Below are 13293 nucleotides of genomic sequence, written 5' to 3' on the forward strand. Positions count from 1 at the left end.
CTGTGGAGGCTGGGTCATTGAATATATTTAAGGTGGAGATAGACAGATATTTGAACGATAAGGGAGTCAAGGGTTATGGGGAGCGGGCAGGGAAGTGGAGTTCAGGCCAAGATCAGATCAGCCATGATCTTATTGAATGGCAGAGCAGGCTCGAGGGGCCAAATGACCGACTCCTCCTGCGTCTTATGTTCTTATGTTTTTTACTTGCAACATGTTGACTAGTCTGGCTACTAGTTACTTTGATATTCTCACCACCAGTGAGTGCACTCTGCTGCCTTATTTCACAGGAAATTGTGACCTTGAACAAATGGGTTCTGAGTCACTCCCCTTCTTTTCACCCCCTTCCTCCTTCCTTTCCCCCTTCTTTCGCTCCCCTTCCTTCCCCCCTTCCCCACTCCCCCTTCCCCCTTCCCCTTTCCTCCTTCCACCTCCCCCCTCTCCCCCCCCCCCCCCCCCGCCCTAGTACAGTTAACATTTTCGCTGTGGGTCATGTGCTTCCTGCAGGTGAGAGTGTGGGTGATCACAGCAGGTGTGTTAGGACTTCGCCAATGTCATTCTTACCTGGCTACCAGGGTGAGTGTGAAGCTGGCTCAGGGACCATTCCTCCCTCACTGCGATGCCATGTGTCAGTGCTCCACTTTGCCATGTTGCTTGTGCTAAGCTGCTATAAAACTGTGGCATGGGTAAAAGTTTGTGTAGACCAAAAATGTAATCTACCAGTATTTGCGTCTGTAAGCAAATTGAAGGAATAATTTTGGTGCAGGTTTGATTTACATCTTTTTTGACTTAACAGTAAAGAATCCAATTCATGCACATTCACAAACTGAGCACTGAAACTAAATTACGTTCTAACTTTAATGTATGATTTTGATTTCCACTGATTCTATAGCCCCAACGTAGCTATATCCTATTTAGCTTTTTTTTAAATGGCTTTTCCTCCATTCCCCTCTCCCATGATGCCTCACTGTGTGACCCCCCCCCCACCCCTCCCTTTCCCCATTCAGCAGCCAGAAGGAAAACGTATAAAACTTACCCAACTGATAGCTGCCTATTGCTTTGACGGATTGGCGTATCAGTCAGTGAATATTGGAAAAACAGCTGAAGCATCAATGGAAATACTGCCTCTTTTGCACTAATCAGCGTCATGACACTGAAGAACTCTCAAGTTGACAGCCTCGATTTTCCTGCAGACCAAATTGGAAGGACGCTCTTATCCACGACATAAGCTTTTCTCATTGTTCAGAAACTGAGCCTAAGCAGAGCAAAAATTTCAAGAGACAACACAAACCCAGTCTATTTATTAATGGGTCGTCAGCACTATTTTAGCAACCCTTGTGGCAGATGGTCATTGGTTGCTGGTCTCCAGGAATCAATACATTCACAAAATCCTTCTTCATGCCCCTTGGTGAAAGAGTTATGGGACTGTGTGGCATAAATATAGAATAAAAAGCTAGGACAGAATTTTAGTAGAAATACCCAACTGCAACACAATACAGGCACAATTTTGTTTTGTCATAATGTCTGACGCGTTGCACTAGCATTACTGTTTAATGCTTTGCGCCATTACAAAACATTAATCGTCACTGGGTCAAAATCCTGGAACTCCCCACCTAACAGCACCGTGGGAGTACCTTCACCACACAGACTGCAGCGGTTCAAGAAGCACCTTCTCAAGGGCAATTAGGGATGGGCAATAAATGCTGGCCTTGCCAGCGACGCCCGCATCCCATAAACGAATAAAAAAGAAACCATTAAAAATAGCAAAACTAAATAAGAGGCGCACAAAGTTCGCACCTTACTAAAACTGATTCCTCAACATCCATATTGAGCACCTGTCCATGTGCTCCAAAATTTGAAGGGAAAGTGCTCTAATGTTGGCTTAGTGGTGGTGAGGGTGCGCCTTTAAGGGAAAATTCTATTTATTCATGATGTGTGATACCTGAACTCGGCGTGTTGATACTGTTACTGGATATTACAGGAGAAAATGTTCCAGTGTCCTTTTAATTAGATGATTTGATAAAAATTTTAATCTCACGGTGGTGATGGTAACTTGTGAATGTTAAAGTTGTAAGTAAAGCGGCAGGTGTGATACAAATCATATCCTGTTGCTCTTAATAATGCATTTTATATCTCAAATGAATTGGGTAAGGATAATTACGAAAGAAAGTTCAAAGGTGAATGGATTGACTCGAGTACAGCAAGTGATAGTATTTAAACTTTGTAAGTGAATATGATAGGGTGGTGGAAGCAGATTCAATAGTAACTTGCAAAAGAGAATAGGATATCTACTTGAAAAGGAAAGATTTTTGAGGGCTATGGGGAAAGAGCAGGGGGAGTGGGACTAATTGGAGAACTCTTTCAAAGAGCCGGCACAGGCATGATGGGCCGAATGGCTTCCTTCTGTGCTGTGTGATTCAATGATTCATTGATTTCTTTACTGCAGAAGATGTGGAAATCTGAATCATTGTTGCTGCATATTTTGGTGCGTTTACTCAGTGTGCATGGAGCAGCAGTCTACTGTCATGGCGTGTAAGGGAGTAAAATGTGTGAAACATATATCCGCTCCTTACATTGTAATATGAATGGCTATGATGTGAGTGCCTGATGGTAGTGTTTTATTGCAAGGAGTGTACCGAACAGTGATAATCACAATATGAACTGATTTCCGCAACGCTGGTTTCCATCCTCGTCGAGGACAAGAAGTGACTACTATACTGTCTTCAAAGACAAAATACTGTAGTTCCAATGGTTAGAATGAGATATTTCAAATACAGCAAAAATGAGCAGTTTCTCAGACCATAAGCACTGCGGGGATAGCAAATGGAAAAGCCACACTGATGCAGTGGGATGGAAGTAGAATTGAAGGCGCTTTGTTTGTTTTAACTAGGAATTCTTGAGACTGGAACTGTGTGCTCAGGAGAGGAAAATGGAACAAATTCCAGCACTCACCTGATGTATAAAAAGGATGCACAAAAACTAGGTTGAATGTTTTCTTTGGTCTGAATCCAAAAGCTGTTAAATATCTTGCAGTCTTAGAACTGGGACAGACTAAGTGACCAGGCACATCTGATCATCACACTGAGCCAATACAAACTGTGCAACTGGCTTCGAAGCTACAAAAAAAAAATGTTTTTGTTCCCAAAAAATATTCAGTAAAATCTTGTTAGATCTTGCGTGTTAACACACACCTTCTGACCGAGGGTCCATCAATGCCTAGTACAGGTTCCTTGCGAGCTGGTTCTCCACCTGGCATGTTTCCAGGTGATTCTCGTTGAAATTGGAAAGGCATTACATGGGCAATGTTCAATTCGAACCAGATTCCCATCTCTCCAGGACCCAGCAACCTGCTGCATCTCCAGGCTGTTGAAGAAACCTGCACTCCGTAGCAAAAGGAATCCTGTGCGATCTCTATTGAGCCTAAAACTCGAACCTGTAATATATGTATGTGACAAAACAGAAATATTATATTTATTATTCATGTAGCAGTATAAAATTGACTTACTGCTTTCCTCTTTCAATCAAACAGACTATCCTGTACTGCTGTATGTGCATTGCTGCTTAATGTGTGTTGTACTGGCATTCAAATTGTCACAGCCAAGGACAAGGTCTTGCGCATCATTGTTTGAGTGAAGTGCAACTCCCCCGCTTGTATGTAATGTCGGAGATGCCTGATTGCTTCAGTAGATAAAATGATTTTCAGATGTCTCTATTTCTCACTGCAGTTGCTGTGATCAGCCTTCATGTGTTGGACATGACTATCTTGTAACTAGGTCAGTCTGCTAGAGGAGTTTTGTGATTTGCATCTATTTCATCAAAAATGGTCGAGGGAAAAGGCAGGATGTTTTAAAAGATTGAAAAGTTTTGTATCTAAAAGTTGAACATTTATTTGATCATCGGACGTGTGCCTACGGGTAAATCATTTCCCGTTAAGAAGCTACTGTAAAAGTGAAGCTTCCGACGATGAGGCCATTTAGTCACTGAGATGTAGGTCAGATTGGGGAAGTCGAAGTTTTACTATTTTTGGAATGTTGGTAAGGACTTGCTGAATTGTAAAACCAGGCTCCTGAGGTGTTCTGATTAATATGTACGTGGAAATTACATATTCATCTGCTATCTATCGCAAGAGGACATGGGGCAGTTCTGAATAGGAGGGTCACTAGGAAGGATGTCAAGGCCTTGGAGAGGATGCAGAGGAGATTTACTAGAATTGTACAAGGAATAAGTGACTTCAGTTGTGTGGAGAGACTGGAGAAGCTGGGATTGTTCTCCTTCGAGCAGAGAAGTTTAAGGGGAGATTTAATAGAGGTGTTCAAAATTATGAAGGGTTCTGATAGAGTAAATAAGGAGAAGCTGTTTCCACCGGCAGGGGGGTTGGTAATTATTTGACACAGACTTAAGGTCATTGGCAAAACAACCAGAGGGGAGATGAGAAATATTTTTACGCAGCGAGTTTGTATGATCTGGAATGCACTGCATGAAAGGTGGTGGAAGCAGATTCAATAGTAACGTTCAAAAGGGAATGTGGATAAATACTTGAAAAGGAATAATTTGCAGGGCTATGGGGAAAGAGCAGGGGAGTGGGACTAATTGGAGAGCCCTTTCAATGAGCCAGCGCAGGCTTGATGGGCCGAATAGCCTCCTTCTGTGCTGTGTGATTCTGTGATTCATTGGTTTCTTTCCTGCAGAAGATGTGGAAATCTGAAGCATCATTGCTGCATATTTTGGAGTGTTTACTCAGGATGCATGGAGCAACAGTCTACTGTCATGGTATGTAAGGGAGTAAAACGTGTCAAACATGTTTCCGCTCTCTATGCAATAATATGAATGGATGAAGCGAGTGCCTGCTGGTAATGTTTTATTGCAAGGAGTGTACCCAGCAGTGATAATCACAATATGAATTGATTTCCGCAGCGCTGCTTGCCATCCTAGTAGAGGACAAGATAAAAAGAGAATTGGGACTGTGGACAAATCTTTGGGTAAGAAGTGACTGCTATAGAAGTGATCTGTCACTGTACTGTTTGACGTCACGATGGAGGCTCACCAATGAACTGACTTACCCAGCTAGTTTCACAGAATGATTCCACAGACTGGAAGCAGTAAAATCCAAACGGTGCCGACATCAAGGGGTGATCTACAATTTGTTTGAAAAATCAGATTAGGCCAAATTGGGCCAGCAACTCATTGGCTGTAAAGAGCTTTGAGACATCCTGAGGTCATGAACGGTGCTCTATAAATGCAAGTCCTTCTTCCTTTAGATGAGGCCCAATTTTGGGCCGGCCTCGAGGTTCCCGGCTTGGACGCGCCTTGGGGCCACATCACCCCCTTCACGGCTGAAGCCAGGTGCCGACAAATTTCTACCCCTGCCTCTTTAGAAGAATTTATACTCTAGCACTGTTAATTTGGTCCAGTAGTGTCCGCCCGCCCCCCACCCCCCGCATCCTCCCACTTCATTGTATGTACAGCCTCATTCTCGACCAGGCCCTTTGATCTTTTATCATTGGTAATGACAGCTCTAGACATCTCAAGCTTCCTGGGTAAATTTAGTAAATATCGCAGCTTCAGATTCCTTGATGACTGAGTACTGTCTTGCTTGAGCCATAAAAATCATGAAGGTTCCAAGTTTGGCCCCAGGTCTCTGCTGAGCTACTTGATTTCAGCCAGGGCAGCAACTGATTACCATGTCCCTGGGAGTGGGACGGGAAAGTCAACTACCATTCCTGCTCCTTGTTATGGCCAAGTGACCCCTGCTGGAAAGTGCAGATGTGCAGACATCAGACAAGAACAGGATCAGCTTGGTTTTGATGCCCTCCATGGTTTAGGAAGCTGACAATACTCATTGTCTGGTCTCACACATGAACGATTGCTTAGGTGAGTTACTAGAGGGCTGCTGGTGTACACGGAGCCATACCCCAGCTAGAGCCAGTTCCTTCATAGCACTATAGCAGTTTAGAGTCCAGAAAGAGGCCATTCAGCCAATGGTTTCAGTGCTGGCTCTTTTCTCGAGCAATCCAAAATGAATTCCACTGCCCTGCTTTCTTCCCAAAGCCCTGTATCTTCCTCTGCTACACCTGGAGTATTGGGTACAGTTTTGGTCTCCTTACCGAAGGAAGAATATACTTGCCATAGAGGGAGTGCAACAAAGGTTCACCAGACTGGTTCCTGGGATGGGGGGATTGTCTTATGAGGACAGATTGAGTAGACTAGGCCTATATTCTCTAGAGTTTAGAAGAATGAGAGGTGATCTCATTGAAACATACACAATTCTTACAGGGCTTGACAGGGTAGATGCAGGGAGGATGTTTCCCCTGGCTGGGGAGTCTGGAACCAGGGGTCACAGTCTCAGAACAAGGGGTTGGCCATTTAGGACTGAGATGAGGAGAAATTTCTTCACTCAGAGGGTGGTGAATCTTTGGAATTCTCTACCCCAGGGGGCTGTGGAGGCTCAGTCGTTGAGTATATTCAAGACAGAGATCGATAGATTTTTGAATATTAAGGGAATCAAGGGATATGGGGATAGTGCAGGAAAGTGGAGATGAGGTAGAAGATCAGCCATGATCTTATTGAATGGCGGAACAGACTCGAAGGGCCAAATGACCTACTCCTGCTCCTATTTCTTATGTTCAAATATTTACCCACTTTCCCCTTACAAGATGCAATAATCACAGTCTTCCATGCTCCAACATTTTTTTTTAAGTTAGTAGTTTAAATTTCTGTGCTTTTGTTTCAAGAAAGTTCTAGGAATGTTATGGCAAAATGTAACCTAGAATCAGCTAAAAAGCCAGTGACGTTTACCAAAAAAGAAAAGGCTTTGACAGAGAGCAATTAAACGTAATGGGGGAAAAATTCGGTTGATTTGATTTAAGAGGGCGCTAATGGGGCGCAAAGCAACTAGCGCCTGGGTGTGGCGCCGCCAACGCCTCCCGCGAAATTCAGTGGGAAGTTAGCGACGGCGGTAACCATTAGCGCCCTGTGGCGCTGTGCTGCCAGCAATGACATCACACTCTGGCTGCGATCTTCGGTTGCGCCCCCTGACTTACCGCTGGACGCTATGTCCGACAGGGTCAGGGGGGCCTATCTGCAGCCGGGGTGGCGCAAATTAAAGGGAAGGTGCCGGGCAGCTATTTTTGTTGCTGGCCACCTGCCAGCACCTGCCTGCCTTGCCGTCCCTGGCCTCCTCTGAAGCCCCCCCCCCCCCCGCGGAGTGCCGGCTGTGCTCCTTGAGCCCGGCACTCAAGAGAAGTGAGTGCCTGGCTCTTTTGTCGGCACTCCGATCCCTGATGGCCCAGCTGGGCCCCGTTAATAAGGGGAGGAAGGCCTTCAGTACCACGGTGAGACGTGCCACAGAGCATGGCGCTGCAGCACGTAGTCCCGTGATATTCACTCGCAGCGCCCCAAGAGGGAGGCGGGGCGCTTCCAGTAGCACCCCACCTTCCTCTTGGGGTGCTACCGGTGAATTTCGGGCGCGGGGGCGCTAACTTTTTTGGGGTGCTAAATGTAGCGCCCCGACGAAGTTAGTGCCCCAAAGGGGGTGCGACCTAACTTTTTCCCCAATATGACCTTAGGTGATGCAAACAGAAAGATGGCATATTGTTCAGATCAACATGGACAACCGGAAGAGGATTAGTCACTCAGGAGGAGCTGAGGGGATAAGACTCTCTGCAAATACGAAGCACCAAAAGAGTTTGGAGTTGTGGTTTAGGGACCCCATCACAGATCACCGAAATTGTCATGGCACAGCAGCATTTTGGGTGAACAGGCTCTTTATGAAAAATTTGTCTGAGAAGAGAATGCGTTGGTGTGTCGAACCAGAAATTAGCATATGGTCATTCGAGGCGAGTGTTTGTCACATGATGCTAGGCATATTCACTGCAAGCATTTTTTTTTACATAGAATTACATAGAATTTACAGCACAGAAACTGGCTATTCGGCCCAACTGGTCTGTGCCGCTTGGTGATTATGCTCCACACAAGCCTCCTCCCACCCTACTTCATCTAATCTTATCGGCATATCTTGCTATTCCTTTCTCCCTCGTGCTTATCTAGCTTCCCCTTAAATGCATATTTGTTATTCACCTCAACCACTCCCTGTGGTGGAAAGTTCCACATTCTTACCACTCTCTGGGTAAAGAAGTTTCTCCTGAATTCCCGACTGGATTTATTAGTGACTATCTTACATTGATGGCCCCTAGTTCTGGACTCCCCCACAAGTGGAAGCATCTTCTCTACGTCTACCCTATCAAACCCTTCCATAATTTTAAATTGAAATGTATTTGTGAAAAAGTAAAGCCAGCCTCCATGGACATGCAGAATGTAACTTTTGGTGAGGAGTAACTCAATCTCAGTTTGCCTATTTCATTTTTAGAATATTTTTGGCTGATTAGCAACCACTTATAGCATCAACCCGCGAACTGGCTGGATTACTGAGCCTTTGAGTGATGGAGCCATCTTAGTTATACACTGTTGAAGTTGTACAATTATTGAAGCGCTCCGGGTTAATGTCTGTCTGTGCTAAAGATAATCCAGCTCCTTCACACTCAGGCTCAGTAATAGTCGGGTCAAGCGAAAATGTCAACAGCAGTAGAATGTTCCACATGAAAAACGGGCGGGATTTTAATTGTAACATTAACAGATTTCTTTTAGAAAGCTATCAGGATGCTGGGGCCATCAGGGTAGCTACCTCAGTAGATGGGTAATTTTGTGGGGTTTGGTGATTATCCTTGTGGGCTGTTGGAAGTTTTTTTCCACTAAACGGATGTTTTCCCCCATGTTGGTCTACTTTTTCTTCTTGGAGGTGTGGTCTAGGGAAGGGGGCCTTGCTTTGTACAGGCCTCCTTAAAGGGGGCTCCATCCTGCTTGGTACTTTGAGATACAGGTGGAGATTGCAGGTCACATATTCCTGCTGGCATATACTGGATCCCAAGAATCTCCCATCAAATTATCTCAGACCTCAAACAGTGCACTGTGCCCAGCATGCACCGGTCCTAATGACAAAACCTCCATGGATCTGTAGCACCTGTATCTGTACGGTGACTACACAAAATAATTATGCCTTTTTGGAGAATTGCCATTTAAAAATAAAATTCGCGAGTAAAAATGACCTGTGTTGTAAGACATGAAATCAATAACTATGCACTCTGCCACTAATATTGTTTGCAGGTGAAACCAGCAGCTCATAGCTGCCGTAATTCGATCCTTTGCAAAGTGGCCATTTAAATATCAGCAGAGTTTAGTGACTAGCACTTAGATACTAATGGGGCTGTGGCCCATCAAGTCCATTTTCTTAACTTAATTGCAAGTTGAGCAAAATTTGCATTTATCGGGGATGTGACCATTTAAAAAAAAAAAATTGCTAATGCAAATAACATCTTAGTGGAGCCACAAAGCTTTAAAGGTAAGAGTCATGGTCAGTAATCATCTAGTCATTGCTGTCTAGTTGCAGCAGAATCACATTTGTTCTGCACCGGGCTCCCACAGACAAAACCTTCACCTAAGTGCCTGAGCAACCCTCAGTCCTGTAAAGATGTGCACAATGCAGTGACACGATACACCATCACTAATGTTGTCCTCTGCACTACCTCAACTACCACGGATTCCCAGTCTTTGATCTGCTGATACTTTGTGCTGGACTCTCTGGATCAAGTGCAACCAATTTAATTCCATGGAAGTGTCTTTCGTACCTCTTGGTTACAATAGATGGTGTGCCTTCTAGAACTTAGACCAACGCTCTTTCTAGGAGTTTCCTTCGTGGAAAGAGTGAGTATGGTGGATGGCTGCTGGTGCTCTATGAGAGCCTCTCTAGGTAGACTGTATTTCCTTATTCTGGGTCGTGAAATGCCCCTGCCATGTCTGAGGCTATAGTGGTTGGCTGATTCTAATGGCTTTATGACCCATTTCTCTCATGTGCAGTTGGGAGCTGCATGGCCTGGATATGTAAAACAGCAACCGCATCTATGTTTACTCCAGCCAAGGCCCTGCTGCCAGACACTTCTTCACCATGTCCACTGATTTACATAGGAGCAGACCTCTTGGCAGCCCTGTGGCTCTCTTAACCTGGCTTCCCAGCAGTTTGAGGCTGGACGAGAAAGCCTCTTGGAGATTGGAACCCAAGGCATCAGCAGCATGAGCATTCACAAGAAATAGTCCCACAGAGACATCTGCTACCTGGACCTTCACTGCAGATGATCCTGCAGTTGGCATATATTCCATGTGGAGTTGCCGTTCTGAGAAGTGGTCATGCATGATGCAGATGTGAGTGGTGGACTCTTCCACAGTTCAGTCACCAGACTTTACAGGGTGCTGAGCACGCTTGTCAAATGACTGCATAACATGTTCATGCTCAGATAGGCCTGTGAGATTTGAATCTGAGTTCCCAGTGGGAGCCTCATACAAGGCCGGGAGCTTCTCATGAATATTAAATGAAGGCCGACCCTGGAAGATCCAGCACATTGACATTGTGTAGGACGTGCAGGTGCAAAACACGTTGTGATGTCTTCCAGCTTTAGATAAAAAGCTAGCAGAAGAAAATCTACCCTCTATAAAATGGTAACAATATTGGGCATTGTTTGAAAAAAATCTTATTAGTGAAAAATTAAAGAAAAATTTGCAAACAGAAAACATGTATGCTTATAAGCCATGCCCTTTTTTGGAGTGGACACAGAAGCATTGGTTTGCTTTTGTTTACTCGTCTTTCACAATTCATTTATCAAATGTTTAACTCCTGGTAAAACTAAGTTCAATAAATGAAGAAATCCGAGCTGCATTTCAAGTACTTCCTCAGAGGATTGCTTCCTGGTGTTGCAGAGGTTTGGAGGCTGCATGGTTGCTTAGCGACCAGTATCCAAAACTGATTGGTTAAAGAGAGATTTCGTGGCTGTGGGTGAGTGAAAATCATAAGATCTTTATTACCTTAACTACACAGATGGTTTGTTGGCAGCAACGGAATAATGACCAGAGGATAAAGCTGTCTGATTTGACCAAGTAGAGTGAGTCCATTGAAGGACCTGGGGGATGATCTGCCTGTGCAATCAAGCAAAATTCTCTCATTAAAGATAAATATTTGATGTTAGGGTGTAGGTGACTACTAACTTGTACCAATTAAGTTGGGCATGATTCTCACAGTAATATTTTCAGCGTTGAACTTCTCAGTGATTTATGTCCATTTAATGTACAGGGATGAGAAAGAAAGAAAGACCTGCATTTATATAGCGCCTTTCACGACCACTGAACGTCCCAGAGCACTTTACAGCCAATGAAGTACTTTTGGAGTGTAGTCACTGTTGTAAAGTGGGAAACGCGGCAGCCAATTTGCGCACAGCAAGCTCCCACAAACAGCAATGTGATAATGACCAGGTAACCTGTTTTTGTTATGTTGGTTGAGGGATAAATATTGGCCAGGACACTGGGGATAACTCCCCTGCTCTTCTTCGAAATATTGCCACGGGATCTTTTACGTTCACCCGAAAGAGCAGACGGGGCCTCGGTTTAACGTCTCATCCGAAAGATGGCACCTCCGACAGTGCAGCACTCCCTCAACACTGCACTGGGAGTATCAGCCTAGCTTTATGTGCTCAAGTCCCTGGAGTGGGACTGTGAACCCACAACCTTCTGACTCAGAGGCGAGTGTGCTGCCCACTGAGCCACAGCTGAGCAAATAACTATATTTAAATTCATCATTTATTTTCTAGTTATTTTCTCATCTTTATTGGCCGCGTCCCATCAGTGAACGGGGCTAAGAGAGAGCATACCAAGTAGAGCATTCAGTGACTGAACTGTCAGAGCTGCAGTGTTGACTTCATGTTGCTTAGGGCTTGACTGGTTTATGTGTCAACTGAGACCTTCATATGAAAAAAAAATCCTCAAGTTAAAAGCTATAAATCATAGAAGATAGGAGCAGGAGTAGGCCATTCAGCCCTTCGAGCCTGCTCCGCCATTCAATGCGATCATGGCTGATCATCCAAATTCAGTACCCGGTCCCTGCTTTCTCCCCATACCCCTTGATCCCTTTAGCCTTAAGAAATATATCCAACTCCTTCTTGAATATATTTAATGAATTGGCCTCTACTGCCTTCTGTGGTAGAGAGTTCCACAGGTTCACCACTCTCTGGGTGAAGAAATTCCCCCTCATTTCTGTCCTAAATGGCTTACCCCTTATCCTTAGACTGTGACCCCTGGTTCTGGACTCCCTGACCATCGGGAACATCCTTCCTGCATCTAGTCTGTCCAGTCCTGTCAGAATTTTATAAGTTTCAATGAGATCCCCTCTCATTCTTCTAAACTCCAGCGAGTATAAGCCCAATCTCCTCATACGTCATTCCTGCCATCCCAGGTATCAGCCTGGTGAATCTTCGCTGAACTCCTTCCATGGCAAGAACATCCTTCCTCAGATAAGGCAACCAAAACTGCACACAATACTCAAGGTGTGGTCTCACCAAGGCCCTGTACAACTGCAGCAAGACATCCTTGTTCCTGTACTCAAACCCTCTCGCTACGAAGGCCAACATACCATTTGCCTTCTTAACCGCCTGCTGCACCTGCATGCTTACCTTCAGCGACTGGTGCACAAGGACACCCAGGTCTCGTTGCACTTCCCCTTCTCCCAATCTATTGCCATTCAGATAATAATCTGCCTTCCTGTTTTTGCCACCAAAGTGGATAACCTTCCATTTATCCACGTTATATTGCATCTGCCATGCTTTTGCCCAATCACCCAACCTGTCCAAATCATCCTGGAGTTTCTCGGCATCCTCCTCACAGCACACACGCCCACCCAGCTTTGTGTCGTCTGCAGACTTGGAGATATTACATCTAGTTCCCTTGTCTAGATCATTAATATATTTTGTGAATAGCTGGGGTCCAAGGACCGATCCCTGCCGTACCCCACTAGTCACTGCCTGCCACTCGGAAAAATCCTGCATCCATCACTGTCATGGAATTGAGAGTCTAAAGCCAAACAATCATGATGTCCATGCCCGTGGAAAGGGATGACTATGGCAGTGTTTAACATACCAAGCAGAAAGAGATTCCAGGCCATGACTGAAATAGGGAATAAAGACAGTTTCAAGCAACCAGCATATATTCATAGCAAAGAACGGGCCTACCTGAACTGCTTACTCTTTTGAGGAGCTGCCAAATCCAATTGAATGTGCAGGAAAACAATGATATAGAGCTCTTTATGGTTGGGTGTACAATAGATAGTGGGCATTGCTATCTACAACTGAATGAATACATACAGAATAAATAGCAGTTAAAGTAATTGGCACAGCAAGAAGAGAAGCCTTTTTTCAGTGTTGTTAA

At 44.7% G+C, this 13293-nt stretch overlaps 1 protein-coding gene across 1 annotated transcript in view; it reads left to right on the forward strand.

Annotated features, from left to right (window-relative positions):
• The window catches only part of igsf9bb (immunoglobulin superfamily, member 9Bb), an 831812-nt gene that overhangs the window by 22601 nt on the left and 795918 nt on the right, over positions 1-13293 (forward strand). The window lies entirely within an intron of this gene.

Source organism: Somniosus microcephalus, chromosome 26, assembly GCF_052327205.1.
Source record: "Somniosus microcephalus isolate GS21.2 chromosome 26, FLI_Smic_1.0, whole genome shotgun sequence".
NCBI classification, from domain to species: Eukaryota; Metazoa; Chordata; class Chondrichthyes; order Squaliformes; family Somniosidae; genus Somniosus; species Somniosus microcephalus.